Source organism: Lathamus discolor, chromosome 6 (assembly GCF_037157495.1).
Source record: "Lathamus discolor isolate bLatDis1 chromosome 6, bLatDis1.hap1, whole genome shotgun sequence".
Classification (NCBI taxonomy): Eukaryota; Metazoa; Chordata; class Aves; order Psittaciformes; family Psittacidae; genus Lathamus; species Lathamus discolor.
The window spans coordinates 79,379,501-79,403,081 of NC_088889.1; the positions used below are offsets into that span (position 1 = coordinate 79,379,501).

At 38.9% G+C, this 23,581-nt stretch overlaps 1 protein-coding gene across 13 annotated transcripts in view; it reads right to left on the reverse strand.

Annotated features, from left to right (window-relative positions):
• RBFOX1 (RNA binding fox-1 homolog 1) overlaps nt 1-23,581 on the reverse strand; it is an 892,094-nt gene that overhangs the window by 609,904 nt on the left and 258,609 nt on the right. Inside the window, exon 1 of one of the 13 annotated variants that reach the window (XM_065683970.1) lies at nt 6,705-6,812. The exons of the other annotated variants lie outside the window; for them this stretch is intronic. The gene's annotated coding sequence lies outside the window, so the exon portion shown is untranslated. Of the gene's footprint in view, nt 1-6,704; nt 6,813-23,581 lie in introns of those variants that run through there. 13 annotated transcript variants of the gene reach the window in all.

The window sequence follows — 23,581 nt, forward strand, 5'->3', positions numbered from 1 at the left end:
TTATTAAAAGAAAACAGGAGCACTAATACATATCTCTTGCTAATCTGAACAACATTCAACGAGCTCTATAATAACAAGTAAGTAATAATCCCCTGGTTAACAGGTCACCCATCATCACCAAAGTTAACAGGTGTGGAAATAGGATTGTTTTCTGCAATGACAACTTCATAAATCCAAACTTTCCAGAGCTGGTTCAGTCTGCTTCTCCCATTCTCCCAGTTTCAAACACATTTGCCATGTTTTAAGGAACTGCTCCCATTAAGTGTATCAGAATATTAACATAAAACAAGATGGCCAACTTTTGTCCTGTAAGAAATGTAGCAATTTTATTCAGGTCCTCATTTAATCTCTTGCACATGTATACAGATAGATATCAGGCTTATTTCCCCGCCGTGTTATATACTCTTGAGATACCAATATTATGCAGTTCCATGTTACAGTAATACAAAATTTTACGTTACACAACATGTTACAGTAACACGTTACATGAACTACAACATTTTATCTTTGAGAAAATCTAGACTTACACGAGGGACAAACCACAATCTGTGGTGGCTCTGTATCTTAAAAGACCTCTTGGCACTACAATATTTCCTATGGGCTACCTGAGGCTGTAATTAAGCACCTCATTGTGCTTCAGCCTTTACTTCAAATCATACCATGCAGTTGACATGGAAGAATGAAATACAAGACTGTATGCAGAAAAACGAACATTAAGCAAATGACTGTCACTCATATCTGCAAGTGAAAAAAGCCCACCTGACTCAAATGCCCTCTGTAATTCACCAATGTCTTATTTCTATTTTTTTTCATTTTTTTATTAACACTTGGAGCTAGCACAGTGTTTATTTTGAGAAAGCTTAGTTCACCTATTCCATTACAAAACAGCCATCGCCTCTCCATATTGCCAGACTAACAGAAGTAGGCTATGGGACCAGAAGTCATTCAGTGATTTAAAGTGAGCTGATGTTCTTTAGCACACCCATGGGAGTGTTTTTCTAGTGACAAGTACTTTAAAGAAAAAGAAACAACTTAATGTACACAATATATATGCATTATTTAACTTACAGCGAGTGAAGTTCACAGAACGATTCATCACATACAAATAGTAAATATAAATGTTAATCTAATGTTTTTAACTTCCAAAGTATATGGTAGAAGAACAGTCCTCAAAGTTTAGTAAAATCTGAATTTCATTTTTATCTTGCTTCTCATTTACAGGCTATTTATGCTATAATTTTTTAATTTTTTCCATTTACTTCCAGATCTTACAACACTAAAAATCCAGGAAATAGGCATCTTAAAACTTCAAACATTTCGTATTTATAGGTGAATCTCTTTTTTCTCTCACATTAATACAGGATATCTATAAATGCCTAAAAATCAGAAGTGTTGCTTTAACAGATTTGCCTTTAATGAGCTATGCAATTGATACATGGTTCAGTATATAGCTGCACATGTGTCCTGGGTTCAGCAGTGGCAGTCATTTTTTTCCTTCTTAGTAGCTAGTGCAGTGTTGTGTTTTCATTTTTTGGCCTGGGAAGAGAGCTGATAACGCCAATGTTTTTAGTTGCTGCTCAAATGTTTGGTCTGGCCAAGGACTTTCTGAGCCTCATGCTCTGTCAGGGAGGAGGGAAAGCTGGGAGGAAGCAGAGACAGGACACCTGACCCAAACTGACCAAAGAGGTATTCCATACCACTGCACGTCATGCCCAGGATGTAACAGGGAGGGACCCAGAAGGGTTGGGGACTGCAGGGTTGGAGGAGGTATCGGTCGGTGCTCGGCTGGGGGGAGTGGGGCGAGTTATCAGTCGGCTGGTGCTGAGGTGTTGTATTCTTTCCTCTTGTTATTTCCTTTAGCACTATTATTATTGGTGGTAGCAGTAGTGGTTTGTGTTATACCTTAGTTACTAAACTGTTCTTATCTCAACCTGTGGGAGTTGCATTCTTTTTGATTCTCCTCTCCATCCCTCCAGGAGCAGGGGGAGGGCAAGAAGTGGGGGGAGTGAGTGAACGAGGTTTGTTGTTGGGTTTAAACCACGACAACATGCAATGGGGAACTGCTTTGGAGAATCTCGATAGCTGTACCCTTAGGATTTCCAGATGCCAGGGAAAATGCCATACATCCTGAAACTGCAAGCATATGGCAAAGACATTAAGGAAAAAACTGTAGAGTTGCAAAAACTATAAAAATAGTAGTTAGTGCCAAAAGTAGTAACACTGACAGGCACCATATTAGAAGATGAGTACTAGATTTCAGGCTTTAGCATCTCCTTAAATGACTACATAATTTTATCTAAAAAAGCAAAGACTAGTTTATATGAAGGACTGTGTAATGGTGAGTTCTGGGGTTTGCTTACTTTGCTCTTCTCCTCCTCTTTAGAAACAAGAACATTTCCTCAGCTACACTGCTTAACTGTGCAATGGCAGGCTTCCTTGCTTCTTCAGTTACAGGAATGTAAAGCTTTCTTTCTTAAGGGCACTGATGATGTAAAGCTGTGTAAAAACATTACCACACACCCAAAGTCACAAAATACAGTAGTAATGTAGTAAACATAGTAAGAGTATTCTGCACTGTAGCTATGTGACTTAAAGTAAATGATTTGTGATTAGACTCAAATTACTGCACATGCACCTCTGCTAGTTGTCTGGAGTTATCAGATAACATAAACTTTACATGGAATCAGAACTAATTTCTGCATAGCGCTACTGGAGTATAGGCTTGCACCAACAATGGCAGACATATCATTAAACGGGCAAATGTAGAAACATAATTGAATTAACTGATAACCATCTCTCTTCTTCTATCCAGACTCTAATTTAATGCACTTGCAAATGTAATGAGGTTCACTGAATTGAAAAATACTGGGGAAATAACAGAAACAAGATTAAATTAATTGCAAGACATACTGATAAGAAAGCTTGTTTCAAATTATGTGAAGCACATTCCCCAAAGCCATTAAAAGCCTAGTCACATATCATACACCTTGATGACAAATAACACATTTTCAACTATTTTTTTACCAACTGGAGTATCTGCTGTGTTTCATATAACCAGATGCTAATGGGCTAGTGTTCTCTCATCTTCAGGTGGATAAACATGTGAAAAATGCTTGGGCAGTAAAAAATTAAAATCTGGCCAACCACCAAAATGATTTCTACTCCAATTATTTCCATGCACTTCACATTATGAAATTTAAGATTAAGACATAGTAGATGCATTTATACCTCACAGTATCTTGGCTGAAAAAATGGTTTTCTTCTCAAAGAAACCAGAACTTACATTTCTGCAAGCAAGAACAAAGCATTCACTTTGAATAGAAACCAAACAACTCCTAATTCTGCCTGGAAGTCTTCTCAAGCAGGCACCAACTCTGAAGAAAGATCAACTGGCTAAAAGATTTTGCTTGGGGGAAAAAAAAAAAAAAAAAAAGAAAAAACAAAAACAAAAAACCTCCAAAAAAACCAACAACAACCCAAAAACCCCCAAACAAAAAAAAAGTTACAGGAATTCCACAATCGTGCTAAGTACCCTGTCCAAATACTTAACTGCATTTGATGCCTTAATCTAAGAAACAAGGAAATCATTATACAAAATACATCAGACATTTTAGGGAATTTATTTGAAAGGAGCCATTGTCTAGTATATGCCACTAGACTAAAATTTCAAGCACTAGTGGGAGTTACAAGACACCCAATGTCAAGCATTTCAGTAGAATCATATCAAGTAATTCCGATTTCAAATTTCCTTATACCAGTATTAACAACAAAGGATTTGCATTAGCATGCAATGACAGCCCACTTACACTTACATTCCCCCTGACTATTCTCACTGCATTGCTGCATTGTATTCCAAAGGGCAAACAGAGGGCTTTTCAATATTAAAACAAGAAACCTTTAGTAAAGCAGACAATGATAACTTTAACTTGGGATTTCTGACCAGCAATATGTTGCAGTGACAAGAATAATACAAAACAAGAGCTAGCTAAGACAGTCTCTGAGCTACAGAGTGAAGAAAGGAGACAAATGTAAAGAAACAGGGTATTAAATCACAGGGCATAATCCTTTAATATCCAGGGCATTCTGGTCCTAAACCAGTTGAAGCAGACACTTTGAAGAAGGTAAGAATTCCACTAATAACACCTAATTGATGACATGGAAGCCAAACAAAACAAGAAAAAAAAAAGGCTCAAAAGCCAGAAAATTCTGATGACATTAAACTTCTTTCGTGTTCTTGTTCTTTCAAAGACCTTTGTAGAAAACCATGCTGAGCAGTGGCAAATGCATCACAGATAGAAGGCAATCAATTGCATTACAGCAACAGAGGCTTTCACAAGCTTTGATTAGTCTTCACTGGCTTCTCTGCTAGATATATCATGGCCAGAACTGACCAGAAGTTAAATTTATATGAAAGCAGGAAATAACTGCCTAACAATAACAATATAATGGTCACCTCGGTTTTTAAAGATCACGAAATATCCCTATCCAGCTGGAGAGAAGGTAATTTTTGGCTAACATTCAGGAAGCAAATATTGGTTATGTTGGACCAATGGAGAGAGGATGAACAGACAACCTAAGCACTGACAGCTCTATTTCTCAGACATCCAATAACGGGACATTTTGCACACATATTTTTAATAAATCAGAGCTAAAAATGCAAGACATGAATTTACTAAAGTAGCAGGGGAAAAAACAAAACAAAACAACGGTTTGCATGTTCACTTTCAGTAAGTGTGACAAACAACTGAAGAATGATGACAAGGGTTGTAAACACACTCAAGGAGCTTGCAGCTGGAGTGTAGAAAAATATCTATCATGCTAATTGTTGTTTAGTCTCCTGTGCTTGGCAAGTAGAACATCTGTGTTAGGATAACACAGACCTGTGATAGACGCAGGGGCACCCTATCAAACATGCTTGAGATTCCTGACCTGCTGTGGGAAAGATGAAAGCACAGCAGTACACTGTGTGAAGCCCTGACATACAGGTGAAACCAGCAGGTTCAGCCACCCTCCAGCAGTGACTCAGCTCCGCAGTGCCTTCACTGTGTGCTGCTTGGGAATTCCCAATCCGAGAGGTAACAAAAAAAAATTCTCTTTGCATTTCATCTGTGGCAGCGTGGTTGCTCCTGCATCCTGCCTGTGTCAGCTCACACATTAAGTGAGAAAATACCTCCTCTACCAAAGCTCTTGATTCTATGCACGAAGACAGGAGGACCTCAGTGTAAGAAGGGAGCAAGCCTGCGGCTGACCCCCAAATAGATCAATGACAAATGAAGAACAGATGACAACAGAAACATTGCCAGTTACACACAGATAGATTCCAATAATGTCAATTACTTAACTTGCAGCTTAAGAAAATCATGATCCCCACATTCAATTATTTTTTTAATTACATCTTGGAGCCACCAATATGCTTATTCCTGAAATATGTATATAAATTGAAACAATAGGATTCTTGTGTCTTCCTGAAGAAAACATAACCTGTAGTCTGCTTGAAAAACTACTGCTGCTAATCAGCTCCTACTGCAATAAATGTGTATGCACAAATGACTTGCCATATGTAAAGCATGATTTTTAAATGAGTACCGAGACAGCCAACTGAAGTAGAAACCAGGCTGTTTTATAAAAAGCACAGGCATATATGACAAGTGTACTCAAGAAGTAATTCATCAAAAGCTTTTCAACAAGTCCAGAGGAGGGCCACGAGGATGATCAGGGGACTGGAGCACCTCCCGTATGAAGACAGGCTGAGAAAGTTGGGGCTGTTCAGCCTGGAGAAGAGAAGGCTACATGGAGACCTCACAGCAGCCTTCCAGTATCTGAAGGGGGGCCTATAGGGATGCTGGGCAGGGTCTCTTCATCAGGGACTGTAGTGACAGGACAAGAGGTAATAGGTTAAAACTTAAACAGGGAAAGTTTAGATTGGATATAAGGAGGAAATTCTTTCCTGTTAGTGTGGTGAGGCACTGGAATATGTTGCCCAGGGAGGTTGTGAATGCTACATCTCTGGAGGTGTTCAAGGCCTTGTCTCATCAAGGCCTTGGGTGAGATGGTTTAGCGTGAGGTGTCCCTGCCCATTGCAGGGGGGTTGGAACTAGACGATCTTGAGGTCCTTTCCAACCCTAACTATTCTATGATTCCATCACCTTGTATGGTTTTCAGAGAATTCCCAAACCATGAACCTCTGGCAACTGGCACAGAATTCTGTGGAAATCTCACTACTCATGACCTGATCTCTGCCTACATGGATGAGCAAGTGGAGGGGGAGAAGAAGGATTTAAAATAACAAATACAATAATACAACTAGGGTCCTACACTCATTTGAATCAACAAGAAGAATTATTTTAGAATTGAAAAAATAAACTCAAAAAAGTCTTTCATAGGAAATTAAAAATCAGAAGTGCTCTCTTTTGAGGTAATCCTCACATTTTGACTTTTTTCAGATTGACAGAGTATATTCAGCATTGGCCTCAGCAATAGGCTGAAGTACCAACTGCTACAAATTGCTTTGGGATCTCTGGTCTCTTGGAAGTCAGAGAAATATTTTACTTCCAAATCAGGTAGTCTAACGTGCAGCTCCACGGATAAGCAGAAAAACAAGGACAGCTGAAAAGGTCAGTTAACTGCTCACTGCAATAATTAAAGCTTACATCTCATGAATTACAGATGGACTTTTCCCATCTACTTCTTGAAACAATACGCACCTTTTGCTGTAAATACTGCCAAAACTATGGAAAAGAACTTCAGCTCAAACCCCCAGGCAGATTCAGGAAGGTCAATACACTGCCAGCGGATCTGCACTGCTGCCATGAGAGTCCTTTCCAGGGCTGACAGTCCCTCAATAACTGCTCCACTCTGGGCTCCCCACAAGCCATGCTTCCTGGAGGGCACTGCTTCAGCATAGGGTCCTGTATGGCCTCACCAGGACTGCCAGGGAACCTCTACCCCCTCCTGCTCTCACCAGGGTGCTCTTGGTCCACTTCTCACTCATTGTCCTCGCAGCTGTGGGCATTTAGTCCTTCCATCAGCTGGTTCTTCCCGAGCTGCCCCAGCCCTGCTGAGGGGCTCAGCTGTGGCCTGGAGTAGGGCAGTTAGAACTGGCCAGTACTGGCTAGAACCGTCTAGAACAAGCAGGGGGCAGCCCTGCCCCCCCCAGCCCCACCCCAGCAGCTGTCTCTGACACCCAAATAGCTGACAAAACACAAGGATTTGCCTCAAGTTATACGCATAAAATGTGTTAGGAAATAGCAGAAGCTTACAGTGCTAAATTAATATACAGCCATACCTGCCCCCAAGCCAACAAAACCCTGGAACAGAATACCTGAGAAATACCTTTCAGAGGATTTCAATACAATTAGCCAGAGTTCCCACAACACAAATTTTGAAAGTTAAATTTCTTTTTTTAAACAGTAAAGTAAAAAAGAATAAATAATGTCCTTATTGGAATATAATCTATCATTAAAGTGTTTTGGCTGTTGTACTGCTTTTCCAGCATGGTTTATCTACCTTTTTCCAAGCCTCCAAGCTGAAGCACGTCTCCACTTCTACAAACCACCACCTCATTACACATTTTTACTCAGTACTACAAATCTTTTCACAAACCTGACAGCCAAGTGCACAATACACAGCAAAAGATACCTCAGGAGAGATGTGGAGAAGCTGCTGCGGAAAGCCTGTGAATATAACCTATGATAAATCTAATGCTTGTGTATCATAAACCATACACAGTTAGGAGTGTGCTCAGTATTTATCAGATAATGGTATCATTCTCTTAAAAGACTAGGCTTATGAGAGCATACTGTAAATAATTTTTTGCATAATTTCTTCAACATACAGTGATAAAATTCAGCTTATATAAATACCAAGATCTATTTTAACTAAAATAGCAGATTTAAAAGCTCTCTTTTTTAGATAATTGTTTTTTAAGCGTCTCTTACCCCTCTGTTCTGTCAGGTTAACATGGGATTTACTGGAACTCTAATTTACGGAGATGTTTTCCCTCAGTGTGTGTGAAGGCATGCATACAGATACATTCTTGTCATATTAAATCTGAAGAGCTAAGCTCAAAAGTGAATTTAGGAAAATATTAACATATTATCACTGTATTACTCAATCAGTTTTCAGCATAAGATTATCCTTTTCACTAAGGATACCAAATGCTCCTTTAAGCCACCCAGGGCAATATATATATATACTCTGTTGTTTCAAAACTTCAGTCTTACAAAGCATATGTTCTTTTTCTTTTTTTTTTTTTTTTTAATAATTTGTTTTATTCCATCAGGAATGGAAGAAATGACATGTCACTTCATATTAGAAACTTGTTTGGGCCTCTAATCTCAAACCTATTACTTCCAAGTACTGAGCGAAAGTTCAGGGAAGAGGTTCTTTATACCAACTGCAATTAAATTGGCTCAGCAATTTTGTAACGTTCCAAGTCTCAGAATCAGCAAATTAGGAATGGTTCCTTTTTTATTTCTTCTGCCGTGCCTACTATAAATACTTTTGACTCCTGTGAAGCCTTAAATTTATTTGCGTTGATGCACCTTGGGTTAAGAACGAGAAAACAGTAACCCAATTTCAATGAAGCATATTCCCAGAAGGAACAGCCATTAATCAAGCAGCACTGCTGTACCTAGGGAACTATTCTAGGTCCCCAGTACATTTTTGAATTCTTTTTTTAAATCCTTTGGACAGGTACTAGCATGTATTCCCATAGAAAATGTCAATGGAGAACTGGTATCATAGCTACCAAAAGAACACAAAAAATCTGTTAGCAGTGGTAACCAGCACAGCTCTGTGTCATGAAAAGTATTGAAGAGCATGCTGAAACCCAAAGAGTTATTCTGCAGGTCCGAATAGTCAAGATACTATTACATATTTTTTAAGTACTCAGTGTCGCACCTGCTGACCAAGGGAATATTGTTTATAGTATTTTCTTCTAGGCATGTTATCTGGTAAATCACAAAATGCCAGTGAGGTTCTGTCTTATCTTGAAAGAAAAACTAAACCTACCTAAATTAAACTCTTCCACTCTGTATCATATTCCTGTAGCTTGTTACAGAAAAGAGGTAAATTCTGAAAGAAAGATGAACAAATACATTGTAATTACACTAGGACAATGGGCATATTGAGTTTAAATATCTATGTAAGATTGTGGTCACTAATGCATTTAAGAATGCACTTTTTCTGCAAGCCTACGTAATGTGTCTAGTTAAATATATAACTCCTCTCCTTGATTAAGTTAAAAAGGGGCCCTAATCTGTGACTGGTTTCTCTATTGCAACTGATTTCTCTGGTGCAACTTCAATTTAAATCAAATCTGTTAGTTTATATCCTTCTTTGTACTCTTTCTCCTGCCATACAAAGTACATCTAAAAATACAAACAATACAAAAATCAAAACAAACAGAAACCTAAAACAAAACAAAAAACCCACAAAAAAGCCCCTACCAAAACCCCAACCACTGAGCAAGAACTGATTTAGGGTTCGAAGTTCTGCCTGTTTAAAAAAAATAGCATTTACATTTTGACAAGCAATAAAAATTGTAGCAATCAGAAGCTTACTAGGAACACAGAAGTTTTTTGAGTGTTTATTCAGTATTCATAAGAAGGCAATTATTGTCACAAACTTATCTGTATCCAAAACAGCTCTTTAATAAAATGCAATTTTTTTTTTTTACTACTTCTGTGTACGCAACACCTCAGTTTTGTTCCTGAATTATTATTAATCAAACAAATCGTATCTCTCCATGAATAAAAAATATATTTCCTGTGATGGAGATTGCCTTATCATTAGCTTGGCTTTCTTTTATACAATGTATCATCATCCACATTCTTTCACTACATGTCACATTGTCAAAATAGTGAATTTTAACCTTGTAATTGTATTGGATTGCATGAGGTCTGGCTAAAATATTCAGATTTGTCCCACTAATCCCACTGGTACTGATTTTCCAAGAATTGATGACATACTTTTAAGCAATATTAACTGTCCTTCAGATTAAATTAAACTGATCTCTTACCATCTATCGTAACTATCAACTATCAAATTATAGAAATTATCTATCAAATCTAGCATCTTTCAAATTAAGACAATGAAAGGTTTTGAGAGAATGCAATTATTTCTTTCAGAAAATGTGAATGTATTGATTGCACTGAAGGCCAAGTAAGATAAGTCATCTTTGAGAGACAAGTGACAAATTCAAAATACCCCACAAAGCACTACAGAAAAAAGGAAGAATGAAAAGTAGCTGCTATTTCTGGGAAAAAGGAAAGGAACTCCTTATCAGGGTGGGATTACTTTTAAAATCTGTTAGACCAATGCCTTCAAAACACGTGTTAGTACAGCCTTAAAAGTTGTGACACATCACAACAAGCAGCCTGGAGCTGGAACAGAGATGGGAGTGTTTGGATGTGGAGCCCTGGCGCCAGTACTTGCAGGAAGCTAGAGAAAGTCATGAAAAGCTATGTACCACCACTGCTGTGGTCACCTGTAGGTTCTTTCCTGAGACCTTTTACTGGATCTTGTTAGGTGTCTTGTTACGTCAATAAGGTGAAGGTTGGAAGTGCTGCTGAGATGCAGCTCCCATCATCACCCCTTCCTCAGAAAAACATCACACTGCTGTCCCTTTATGTAAGTTAAAGGGAAAATGAGTCCCTCTTGCTGCAGACACTGCTGCAGTTCTGTCAGTGATTCTCCAGAGCTCTCCAGATAAAAGAAATTGCAGGTTCGCAGTAGTGATAATGGGAAGGAGGCTGAACTGGAGTTAGAATTGTTTTTCTCTTGTATGTGTTGGGTTTTATTTTCAAGTGCCTGGATGTGCATATAAGGCCACGTGTGCTATAGGGTGTTAAAATGAAGCTACTGTACATTTTTAAACCAGATACAACCTGAACTTCTCTAATGTTACTGTTTTATTGAAAAAAAAACAACCACCAAACCTGAAATAAACACAAATATGCATTTTTAGAAGCCCTAAGAATCAATGAATTATTGAAAAAGATGAAAACAAGTAATGTAAGGGTTTGCCTTGTTTCTTCAAATTATCCTTAAATAAGCATGGGTGGACTGAAGACATCTTGCAACATATCCCACATACTTAGCCTACACTTTTGCCAAAGTATTACTTGCCATGCAAAATAAAATTCTCTTGTGTTTCATTTTTACTGGAAACAGACTAGGTTCCTGTCAGCACACAAACTAGATACTTCTCTAGAGAGTGATGGCAGATGCACATACAAAATACAAACAAAACCCAAGAAAAAAAAAAAAAACACCAAACCCCCCCCCCCAAAACCCACCAGTGAACAGCCTGCCCCCTCCCCCCCAGAAAAAACCCAAACCCACCAACCCCACCCTTCCCCCCAAACCAAACCACTCCAACACCACCTTTTATCTACATAGGAACAAACCAACACACTGCAAATAAATTTATGTCTGTGAAACAAACAAAAGAAAACCCAACTTTTTGCCCATGTAATGAGTTTTGTTTCCTCAAAGGCCTTTCCTCTGCAAGGACATTTTTATGGCAATCTTCTATTCTGCCTTATGCTAGAGATTCTCCCACAATTCACTGTTCTGCAGACCGAATACTGCGCCCAGCGGCAATACATTATACATGATACATGTAGGCAACAAGGGATGTCAGTAAGATGGTCAGGTTGAGATTCTCAGTTTTTCTCACCAACATCAGGGGGTCAAAATGTCACTGTCCCAGTAATCAACAATGGTTTGACCTTTTACCTTTAATTAGTCATGATCATACTGGAGCATTATTCAAAACTCAACATAAACTTACTCTGTCCTCTTGTGTGAGCAGACCATCACAAGATGGTTGTAATTGGCACATATTATGCCTACACATATACCTAGGAAGCCGAAGTACACCTAATGCAAGTGCTTGGCAGCTGGAGCCTGCAAAACAATGACACCTTCACAGAAATATCGAAAGCAGGAAAAAAGAATGGGTTATTGATTAGCTTGCACAAATTTTGTAATTCTAAGATATTGAGAGCAAAACTTACCAAATCCTGAAATAGAAAAAATGAAGAAAATCAATGAATCGAAGAATCATTACACATTTTTAATAATTAATAAATTGTACTACAGTCTGATGTTGTGAAAGCTGGCATGAAAACTGAAATGCGAAGTGTTGATAACAAAGCTGTGAGATGAGACTATTTTGGTAAAGTTTGGAATTGTTTTCTAATAATTTTTGCTAAAACCCTTAAACAGTTGAAGAACAGCTATTTAAAACAAATAGGAAAACCTTTTAATAATTAGCATTAATTTATATAGTGCTTGCAGGGAAGGAATAACATTTTACAGTAATGTTCTTGCAAGAGGGTAATTTTTCACACTGCAATTCAATCTGCCTCATAGATTTAATAGATATGCTTGTAGTTGTTAAAAAAAGGAACTTTTATTAATAGTGAATTTACCACTGAAACACAGAACACCAAAACACCAGATGCTTACATAGATGAAATGTGTAAGTTAGAAGGTGAAATCTGCTGTACATATTCCCTACTCTGAACTGATGCAAAGGGCTTTAACATCCTTCCTTCTGCCTAGTGGGTCTTTCATCATGTAGAGAACCATAGAATCATAGAATCCTAGAATAGCTAGGGTTGGAAAGGACCTCAAGATCATCTAGTTCCAACCCCCCTGCCATGGGCAGGGACACCTCACACTAAACCATGTCACCCAAGGCTCTGTCCAACCTGGCCTTGAAAACCGCCAGGGATGGAGCATTCACAACTCCCCTGGGCAACCCATTCCAGTGCCTCACCACCCTAACAGGAAAGAATTTCCTCCTTATATCCAATCTAAACTTCCCCTGTTTAAGTTTTAACCCGTTACCCCTTGTCCTGTCACTACAGTCCCTGATGAAGAGTCCCTCCCCAGCATCCCTATAGGCCCCCTTCAGATACTGGAAGGCTGCTATTAGGTCCCCACGCAGCCTTCTCTTCTCCAGGCTGAACAGCCCCAACTTTCTCAGCCTGTCTTCATACGGGAGGTGCTCCAGTCCCCTCATCATCCTCGTGGCCCTCCTCTGGACTTGTTCCAACAGTTCCATGTCCTTCTCATGTTGAGGACACCAGAACTGCACACAATACTCCAGGTGAGGTCTCACAAGAGCAGAGCAGAGGGGCAGGATCACCTCCTTCGACCTGCTGGTCACGCTCCTTTTGATGCAGCCCAGGATACGGTTGGCTTTCTAGGCTGCGAGCGCACACTGAAGCCGGCTCATGTTCATTTTCTCATCGACCAACACACCCAAATCCTTCCCTGCAGGGCCGCTCTGAATCTCCTCTGCCAAACCTGTAGCTGTGCCTGAGATTGCCCCGACCCAGGTGTAGGACCTTGCACTTGGCATGGTTGAACTTCGTAAGGTTGGTATCAGCCCACCTCACAAGCGTGTCGAGGTCCTTCTGGATGGCATCCCTTCCCTCCAGCGTATCAACCGAACCACACAGCTTGGTGTCATCGGCAAACTTGCTGAGGGCACACTCAATCTCACTGTCCATGTCAGTGACAAAGATGTTAAACAAGACCGGTCCCAACACTGATCCCGGAGGGACAGCACTCATTAGTGGTCTCCAGATGGACATTGAGCCATTGACCACAACTCTTTGCATGCAGCCATCCAGCCAGTTCTTTATCCACCCAGTGGTCCATCCATCAAATTGATGTCTCTCCAATTTAGAGATGAGGATGTTGTGTGGGACAGTGTTGAATGCTTTGCACAAGTCCAGGTAGATGATGTCAAATGCTCTGCCCCTGTCCATCAGTTCCATAGCGCCATCATAGAAGGCCACCAAATTGGTCAGGCAGGATTTCCCCTTAGTGAAGCCATGCTGGCTGTCACCAAGCACCTTGTTGTTTTTCATGTGCCTTAGCATGCTGTCCAGGAGAATGTGCTCCAAGATTTTGCCAGGCACAGAGGTGAGACTGACTGGTCTGTAATTCCCTGGGTCATCCATTTTCCCCTTCTTGAAAATGGGGGTTATATTTCCCTTTTTCCAGTCGTCGGGAACTTCACCTGACTGCCATGATTTTTCAAATATGATGGCCAGTGTCTTAGCAACTTCATCCGCCAGCTCCTTCAGGACCTGCGGATGGATTTCATCAGGTCCCATGGACTTGTGCACATTCAGGTTCTCAAGATGGTCTCAAACCAGATCCTCTCCTACAGTGGGCCCAAGGTCTTCATTCTCACAGTCCCTGTGTCTACCTTCCAAGACTTGGGTGGTGTGGTCAGAGCATTTGCCAGTGAAGACTGAGGCAAAGAAGTCATTGAGAACCTCAGCCTTCTCCAAATCCTGTGTAGCCAATTCTCTCGATAGCTTCCGGAAAGGGCCCACGCTGTCCCTGTTTGTCTTTTATTTGCAATGTAACTATAGAATCGCTTCCTGTTATCTTTCACATCCCCAGCCAAGTTTAATTCTAATGTACATGGCCTGCAGAAGTTTTAGGACATGAAATCTTTTACAAAAACACAAATTCAATTGTCACAGTTCTGCAGCTTTTCTGACTCTTTAATAACCCCAAGAGGCAGCTCACTCAAATTTCAAGCCTCCAACCATCACCTTTCTTAAACTCTCTGCAACCAGACAGGGGATTTGGGTTATAATTAATTTTTCCTGCGGCAGCAAACCTGACACTAATTCACTCTACCGCACACGAGACAACACTGTTGACTGGTAACAATAACTCAATTGACTTTCCCAGAATAATGCACCAGCTATTTAGGACAAGCCCAGGACAAAGAAACCATATCAGAGAATCACAGAATGGTTTGGGTTGGAAGGGACCTTAAAACTCATCTAGTTCCAACCCCCTGCCATAGGCAGGGACACCTTCCACTAGACCAGGTTGTTCCAAGCCCCATCCAATCTGTCCTTGAACACTTCCAGGGATGGGGCAGCCACAACATATATAAATCAATATACAAGTATATAATATAAGTCAATCTCCATGTTCTCCAACATTTTGCCTAGTACTACCCATTGGCTGCTTATAATTCTGCCAGGCCTAGAAAAACTAGCAAATAACAGTCTTTGTTCCCATCAGTGTGTTTTTGTTTCACGTAATTTCTTTGTTTAGTATCCTCACTTTTAGCAGACTATTTTATGCAATGCTCCATTCTTAATTTCAAAGCTTCCGTTATCTGGTTCACACCAGCTCACATGAGGGTTAGAATCCCTCTATAGTTTACCAGTTTGTGATTTCAGTTAGTTATGTCCACTTTCTTTACCACACCATGATTTTACTGGTTTTGCAGGAGTTCCCCCAGAGGAACCAGAATACAATCCCCAGTCCATTCAGACCTTTACAAACCTAATTCAGTAGACTTGAAGATATATTAATCTCTATTACATTCAAAGAAATGCTGTTACGGAATCTGCACACACACTTTTTTCTAGACTGTCACTTCAATTATTCTATGTTTGGCTGCTAAGCCACCCCTGAAATGCATAGGATTTGATCTTCTTTACCAAAACACTAAGACACATGAACAAATCCAGATTTAAAAATTTAGTTCTGCTGGGGAGAAGCCTGCTCCACAAACATAACAGATTCATTTTGACTAAGTTTAAGTAACTTCTTGGTTCGTGTACACTTACTCTTGATCAGTTTAAAACCACCCATGATAGTATCAATATGGGGGTAGGGTGGCAGAGGGTGAAGTGTTTAAGACAGAGAGAGAAAAGGAGAGAACGAAAGGAAAAAAAAGGCCACAATTCCCATAAAATACATACATACAGAAGTTTGATACTTTACAGTAAACATACACAAAGACAAACTGTCCATAACAGTGGAACAAAGAAGCAGACTTTGGCATTTATATTAATTGGTGTGGTAATTAATATGACATATAGCACATGGTAAAATTGGTACTGCCATCTGTGTCAACTGTCCCCAAGTGGAAGGAGTGCACGTTTGCCACGTTCATCAGCATTAATATTGCTACTTCATGCCAAGTCTTATTTTATTAGCCCTTATTAGTTCCAATGCTAAAAATCTACCAGCATTTCTATTTAAAACTTCTCATAACAATACCAAAAAACTCCAAATAAAAATAACATAGTCACAGAATGCTGCAATTTGTGACTAACCTTGGTAGCTTCACGGCAATTAAGATCCTATATTGTGTTTGTAAATTGATTTCCATAATTATTTACAAATTATTACATTTGTTAAAAATGCTATACGCAATGTAGGCTATCCTGTAACAATGGCAGAAGTACAGAGTGCTTCTTTGAAGCGTAGTTAAGGTCTAAGACAAAAAAATAAAAATGTAATACACTTCAATTTAAGATGAACATTAGATTATGACGGCAAAACAAAACCCAAAACTGCTCTTTTACATTCCTAAATAATTGCAGGGGTTTTACATAGGCTTTTTTTCCTGCATCTTCAAATACCCCATACTATATGTATATATATACATATATATATATGTATATATATATATATAACTATAGCCTCCAGCTATAGTTATATCCTGTACAGTCACACTATCTTACAAATTAACTTATAAAGTAATCAGAATTATTTCCAGTCACTAAGATCAAACTGTTTTGCTTGAAAGTCACACCAACTCTCTCCTTGCTTGATAGTGAGCCACAGGCAAATGGCTGGTGTCCACCTTCAAGAAAGTCAAGAGTCTGCTGGGCCGCTGCAGGACAGACCTTGTCTGGCAGTTGAGCACAGCACGGTACATATACAGAGACCTCCTGCCATCACTGTGGACTGCTCCTCTTCCATATCCGTTGCTTATAGTATTGGGTGTGCAGATGTACATACATATGTGTGTATGTGCTTTGGTAAATCCACATCTTTCTTTTCCACAATAGTTGCACTACCTCAGTAATACTAGTTATTTGGAGACAGATTGCCTCTGTATCTCAGTCAATTGATTTTCCTATTGCATTTATTAGTGCAACAGCAAGAGCTTCACATAAAACTCCCTCACACTGCAAGCAAAACAAACCTCTGAGAAAGCACAAGAGAGATGATTTAGTTTCATGAGTGAAAAGCTACTTTGTGGGAGCTTCTGTAGAACTACCCAATTCCTGAGTCACTCAGTAGTCACAGGGACTTATCACAGAATTCATTTCTACAGACACCAAAAGACAATTGTCTTTAAATCCGACATCTTAAATGCACTACATCTTCTCTTTAAAAGCAGTTATATTCCATAACACCTACACATTCAGAATAAATTAGCTTTCTTATTCAGTTGTGTGAACAATGGTAATCCCCAGAGAAAAAGTGAGAAAGACTAATGCCACCTTCTGCCAAAATACTTATTAAATACACTTTCTTACAGATGCTTTCCTTGTTGAAAGGGTGTTTGATGTCATACAAAATAAAAAATACATAGTCTAATAAGGTATTTATGACACCAAGCAAGTAATTTGGAAATTGCCCTTAACTTTTACCTACTGTTCATTGAAGCAATGTTCAACAATACTAAACAAAGGAGGAAAATCTATTATCAGCTACACTTTCCTCTGCACAAAGCCTACTGCTGAACAACTTAGAAAAATCTGATCTAAGGTCAAAAAGGTGATTCTGCTATTACATATTTACCTGCTGACCACCCATTAACGCTGTCAATAGAAGTATCTAATAGTGTCAGCTGCCACACTGGTTTTGTGTAACAAGCAGCTGCCCATTACCAGCTGGTAGCAAACCTCAACTCATTCCATACATACATGAATAGCTGTCATCTGGTAACAGATTTTTATTACTACCAGGAGTGTATTTTAATTCAAAGTAATGACCTGGAAGTACAAAATTCCATATTCTGTAATCCCACAAGCCATGCAATTCTCCCTCTTAAATTACTATTGAATATCTATATAGCATTCTCTGCTGCTCCTTGTTTGATATAATGCTATAAACAAACCTCCTTAGTGAACAGGGTCATGGGAAGATTTACAGTTCTTTTCACAGGACTGAAGGTGAATTTATTTTACCCAATGCATTCATTTAGGTCTGTTTTGCTCAGAACATTATTCTTAAAAGACATGTTAGCAAATCCTTCAGCATCAGACAGAAGTCACATTAAGTGGTGCAAAGATGACATGCTGTCCTGCATGACCTTAATCAGCAGTTTAAGTGCAGGATAAAAGTGAGAACTGAACCTAGAGCCCTATCACAACTGCCTTTTTTTAATGTCAAGGAGACAAATGTTGCTGCTCAGACATGCTTCTTCACCAGACTGACACCTGAGGCTTCTAGACTTCATTCAGTGAGAAAGAAAATTAGAGCAATATACTGAAACAAGGCACTGTCACTTGACAAACCCTCAATGTACTACCTGAGAAAACACCAGGCGCCCAGTAATGACAATGGACAATGTCATTAATGGGAACGGTATATGAACTTTTATAGATAGGTGCAGTACATAGTGTGTTATTCAATACAGGGTGCATTCATCCTAAATTAAGGCATCGTGTGCCCTTACCCTTCTGTTTATACACATACCAACCCATAATTTGCCTTTTCTGTCACGTGGTGTCTCATGTACACATGCATGATCCTATTGTAAATCTTAAGAGCTAACTAGAATTTCCAAATTTAACCCATATCAAAACCCTTTATACTATCTGTGAGTTAATAAAGTAACCTGGTCTTATAAAGCATCTCTTCTGAATTTTTGGCCTCTGGCTTTACAGTTACATATAAAACATGTAATAATGCAACTCTTCTTTCCACATACACTCCAGCACATAACTGAGTTGATTAGCTTTCAACATTACAAAATCAAATTGCTGGAACTTCAAACTTCTTATTTTGTAAATAAGAACAAGTTGCAGGAAAAGAATATTACTTTTGGCACCATATCAACCCAATTAAACCTCCGTTTCATTAGAGTTCAGAAAGCAGCCAAAACCAATCTAATTAATCTATATCAAAATTGGATTTATTTTTCTCTGGTGGTGAGAATGACATTAAAATGATTTTAAAATATCCAGATAACTAAATGAGATTATAAAGCACAACTTTACAACCTTGGCAGAGATAATGAAAAAACACAGAAACACCAAACTTGAAGAACACCCTTAGTCTGTGGTTATCTGGACTCACTAATTGAAAGAATGGAGGTAAACCTTGACTAGCCGTCAGGTTCAAGAATGGCAGAAGGTAAAGCACAACTCTTCAGGCAGCCATAAACATCACTTTAATGAAAAGAGATGCAGGACATTTCAGCCTCTGTGAAGATAAGCCAGTGGGGTAGAAATACTATAAACTCTCACTGACTTCTTAACTTCTAGAGGATATTAAACATGGGTGAAGAATGATCCTTCTAGACACAGAAAAACACATTTTTTATGCATATTCATAAAGTAAACCCAAGTTTTGGATCTGTTAGCAACTGAAACAGGGAAAAGAGTCCTGACAGCAAGGAAGACACACGGATGGAATAAAACTGACTTACCTGACAGTCTTGATACTTGTCAAGAAGTTGGAAAACAAAACTTCTCACAACCCTCAACAGATACACTAGTATGCTAAGATCTGGTAAAGTGAGGTTTCCTTGGAGAACAAGTAGGCAGCAATTAGGTGAGAGAGGACACAGGGAGGCTGCCACAACTTCATGGGACAAAAGAAGACTGGACCAGAATAAAGCACTATCTGGGAGGAAAGCAAAAGATTTTATTCAAAAAAGATTAGGTGAATGTTCATCAACTAGATCTAACAGCAGAAGCAATGCAAACTTGTGACACAGTTCTCAGTGTGAAATTAGTACTTTAGATGAAAGGCTGTCTATTCAATGTTAACATAATAGCCTTAGTAATTAGATCCTTTTTATTTGTAACAACAGAAAATCATCTGCAATGGAAGTTTAGCCTTTTTCACTTTTCTTTGTTAACATAAGGACCTGAAATGTACTGCAATAACCTATTTTTTTTATATATATAAATACTTCTATGTATAGGGACATGTATGTAGGACATATATGACTCTAGTAACTGAAAAACTATCAGGAAAGTAGATAAGAGTAAAGTAAAAATGAACAATGCAGAGACTAGATGAGATATCCACTCTGACTGTTCTGAGCAATTTCTTTTTGTTACCTTATTTAATAAGAATGATTGAACATTTTGGGAACAGCTGCCCTGTTAAAGAGTCCACATCCCCAGCCCTTTTGCTAATGTGCAAGAGTAACAGTGTTAGTCTCTCAAGAACTCTCCCTAGTGATATGTCAGAATTGATACTCCTGATATTCCTGAATTTATATAAAACAAAGTGGGAAAAGGGAACAGAAATGCTTGGAAGAGCTACTCTAATAAAGGAGAAACCTTTTTCTAGCTGACAAATGCATTCAGTAGTATATTTCTTTATGTAATGCCTCTTCAGACAGCAGAAGAAAGCCACTGCAAAAGATTTTTTTTAAACAGATGAAACATGAATCATTTTATCTTGAAATTACATAACGTAAATGCAAATTAATCAGTATCCTTAGACAACTGTAAAGTTGACAAAGTGGCTTTTAAAGTCAGAAGATATCAAAACTGTTAAGCAGTTCTTTGTTACCCTGGCTGTAAACCTTAACATTTCTCAAAACCAACATGATAAAAGCTGTAGACATTTATATCCATTATATGAAAAAAACATCGTAGGGATTTGAGAATGCATTGCTTACACTGTAATCAATAGGTTACTTGTTCAATAGAGGGCATACATTACTTTTACTCCAAGACAAACACACAAGACAGTAACACTGGAAGTTATGTTTTGTTTCTGTTAGTGAACAGCGCTTTCTCATCCAAGCTTGTTACTCTTTTCTTCCACAGAGTAATGAGACTAGGACTTTCTGATGACCAAGGAGAGCTTTCAGAAAAACAAATGCCCCTCATCTGACATAAAACACCACTTAAGGATGAAGCAATGGTATGAAAGGTGCAATAGAAGCAAAACGCAAGGGAACAAAAAAAAAAAAAACCAAAACAAAAAAAAAAAAGCATTGCAGTCCCTGTTTCTTTAAGGACTAAACCATTTAACTCCATTTTGTGACAGACAGGAAAAACTGTGCAGGTAAACAGAAAAGGGTAGAGAGAAACCAAGTGTAACTAGGTGGAAAAGGCCCAGAAGCTGGCAGTGACAGTATAGACAAAAAAATAAGAAAAGTAAGTAAGAGACTCTCTCTTGCTTCTAAAAGCACCCCCTGGTCCTCCACCTCCTCCCAGAAGCAAAACACATGTGTGACCTCCTCATAACAACGTCAGAGAATTTGGGTGGGGTTTTGTGTGAGTACAGAATCTGGTTTTGGCATACAGGATTCTTAAGGACAGCTAAAACACTGAGTTGGGTGTAAAAGATAATCTGCAACACTGTGGTCTAACATAACTGAAGCTAGAAAGCAAAAAAGAGGGAAAAAAAAGCCAAAGAGAAAATGGAAGTCGGGGGATGGGAAGAAGGAAATTAAAAAGGGAAAAGGGAAATCAAACAAAGCCTTCCATGGAGTGAGGAAAGTTCGCTTCATTCAGTAATAAGCCTTGAAGCACAGTCAGAGCACCCAGCAGGACAAGAATTCAAATCAACAACTATTACAACAAGCAGTAACAAAATGATCACAGGTAAACCACAGAGAGTGCATCAATTAGTCAAGACTCTGAACTGTGCCCTACCCTTAAGCACACAAGAAGGACAAGGTAAAGAAGCAAAATGCAACACAGTATGTTCTCTCTCATCTGGTGGACAGAATAATACTTCGCAGAGTCGCAAGAAAACTGCTGGTTTCCTTAAGTTAAGTATTTACTTTGAGCAGAGCTCCCGAAGTGTTTCTGAATGCCCTGATATTGGAAAGCTGCAAACACAGAGAAATATAAAATATTGAGCAGTATGAAACTTCTGTGAGTTCTTCAATAAAGTAGAGCTCAGGTTTTCCCAAGACTCAAAGAGTCTGCAACATTACCATGAATGTTTTAGGCTTCAATTTAAAAAAGCAAATAAAATCATAAATAAATCAGTAACGGATACCACCCAAAAAAAAAAGAAAAAGAAAAAGAGGCAACAAATTGATAGAGAACTGCCTAAAGGTAGAATTGATTGGCTTATGCCAGCTCTGACTGATTCACAATGCTAAAAAGGGTGTGTCCACAACAAATGGTACCAGTTCCTTAAAATCAATGCAGAGCTTCAAGTTACACACTACATACACTTTGTGATTATCTGTTAGCAGAAAGAGCCAATCCATGCATTTATTACAGTTCTTCCAAATAAAAAGATTAGATGGGCTGGAGAAGAGGGAGAGCTGTGTACAGTAAAGGTGGAAGAGCTGCAATGGTTAGGAAAGAGGTATGTCTGAGCCCATCACTGAAAAACAGCTCGTTATTTTCTCTTGGAATATATGATCACATTGCTACTACAAAGGAAAAGAGATGTCTGGCAATCTACTCAAACATTTCAGTTAGCCTTTTCTTCAGGCTCTCCTAATGCCTTACCCATTGTTGAGCTTTGACTCCACATGCTTCACAATAACCCCTGGGAGAGTTCAAGACATTTCTAGAGATCAGAAGCAATATGTTTCACAAGTGTGGAGGTGACCCTCTCCTGTCCAGCAGTGCTAGAATGTTCCTGGTCAATGACTGGTGTGAGCAGAAGGACCCACAAGTCCTTTATTACAGTCAGCCATGACCACCGGCAAGGACATTTCGTGGAAAAAAAAAAAAGTGTCCTGGATGCTTGTTTGTGTCATCCTGAAGAGCACAAGTTACCTTTCCTTTACCCCCATCACAACCACTGCATCCTGTCGGTTTACCACCATACTGATTCCTAATGCTGGAGGATACAGTGGTTCAAAGCTGTAGTCACAAGTAAGTTCTAAAATCTTAAATAAAAATAAAAAGCAGTTTACATTAGTATGTTGAATTACGACCGGCATCTGTAGTACAGTACGCAGTCTCTTTAAACACCTGCTATCTAAAAGTAGAAGTTTAATGTGCAGATTTGTTAAAAGGTAAGAGCAACTGTGAGCCACTGGGGAGCCACATTCACAAACTGATATCCACCACCTGCCAAGAGAGATGCAGTTTGCACCCATTCCTTGGATTACTACTGGCTACACAACATCCTAATTCATTCTCAGGTCGATGCCAATTACTACTGGACCAATCCTGTTACCTTAAATTATAGTTCTATTAGTATTTGCTGACATCCCATCCTATGAAATCCTTTTGTTTTTTTAAAAGTGTAGTCTGTTATGGTCATGAAAAACAATCCCAAAATTACAGAGACTATTGGGAAGCCCAAACCCTCTAAAATAAAGGGGTTTAAATTAACGTGTAACATGCTGCACAAATTATGCACTGTAACACATTTTGAAAACAACAATTATAATCTGAAAAGCCAGATGGCAAGTACACAGGAACACCAAGTCATTGCCTGAGTGGAAATTAAAACTTACCTCTTAGCCTGAAATAAACTCATCTGATAAAAAAATGTTTCAATGCCACAAACATGTGACCCCAAGACAGGATGTAATACTACAAAAGCAAACTGACTGGAGAGTAACTTAGCAAACTAAGACATAAAAGAAAAAAAAAATATATTTCTGACA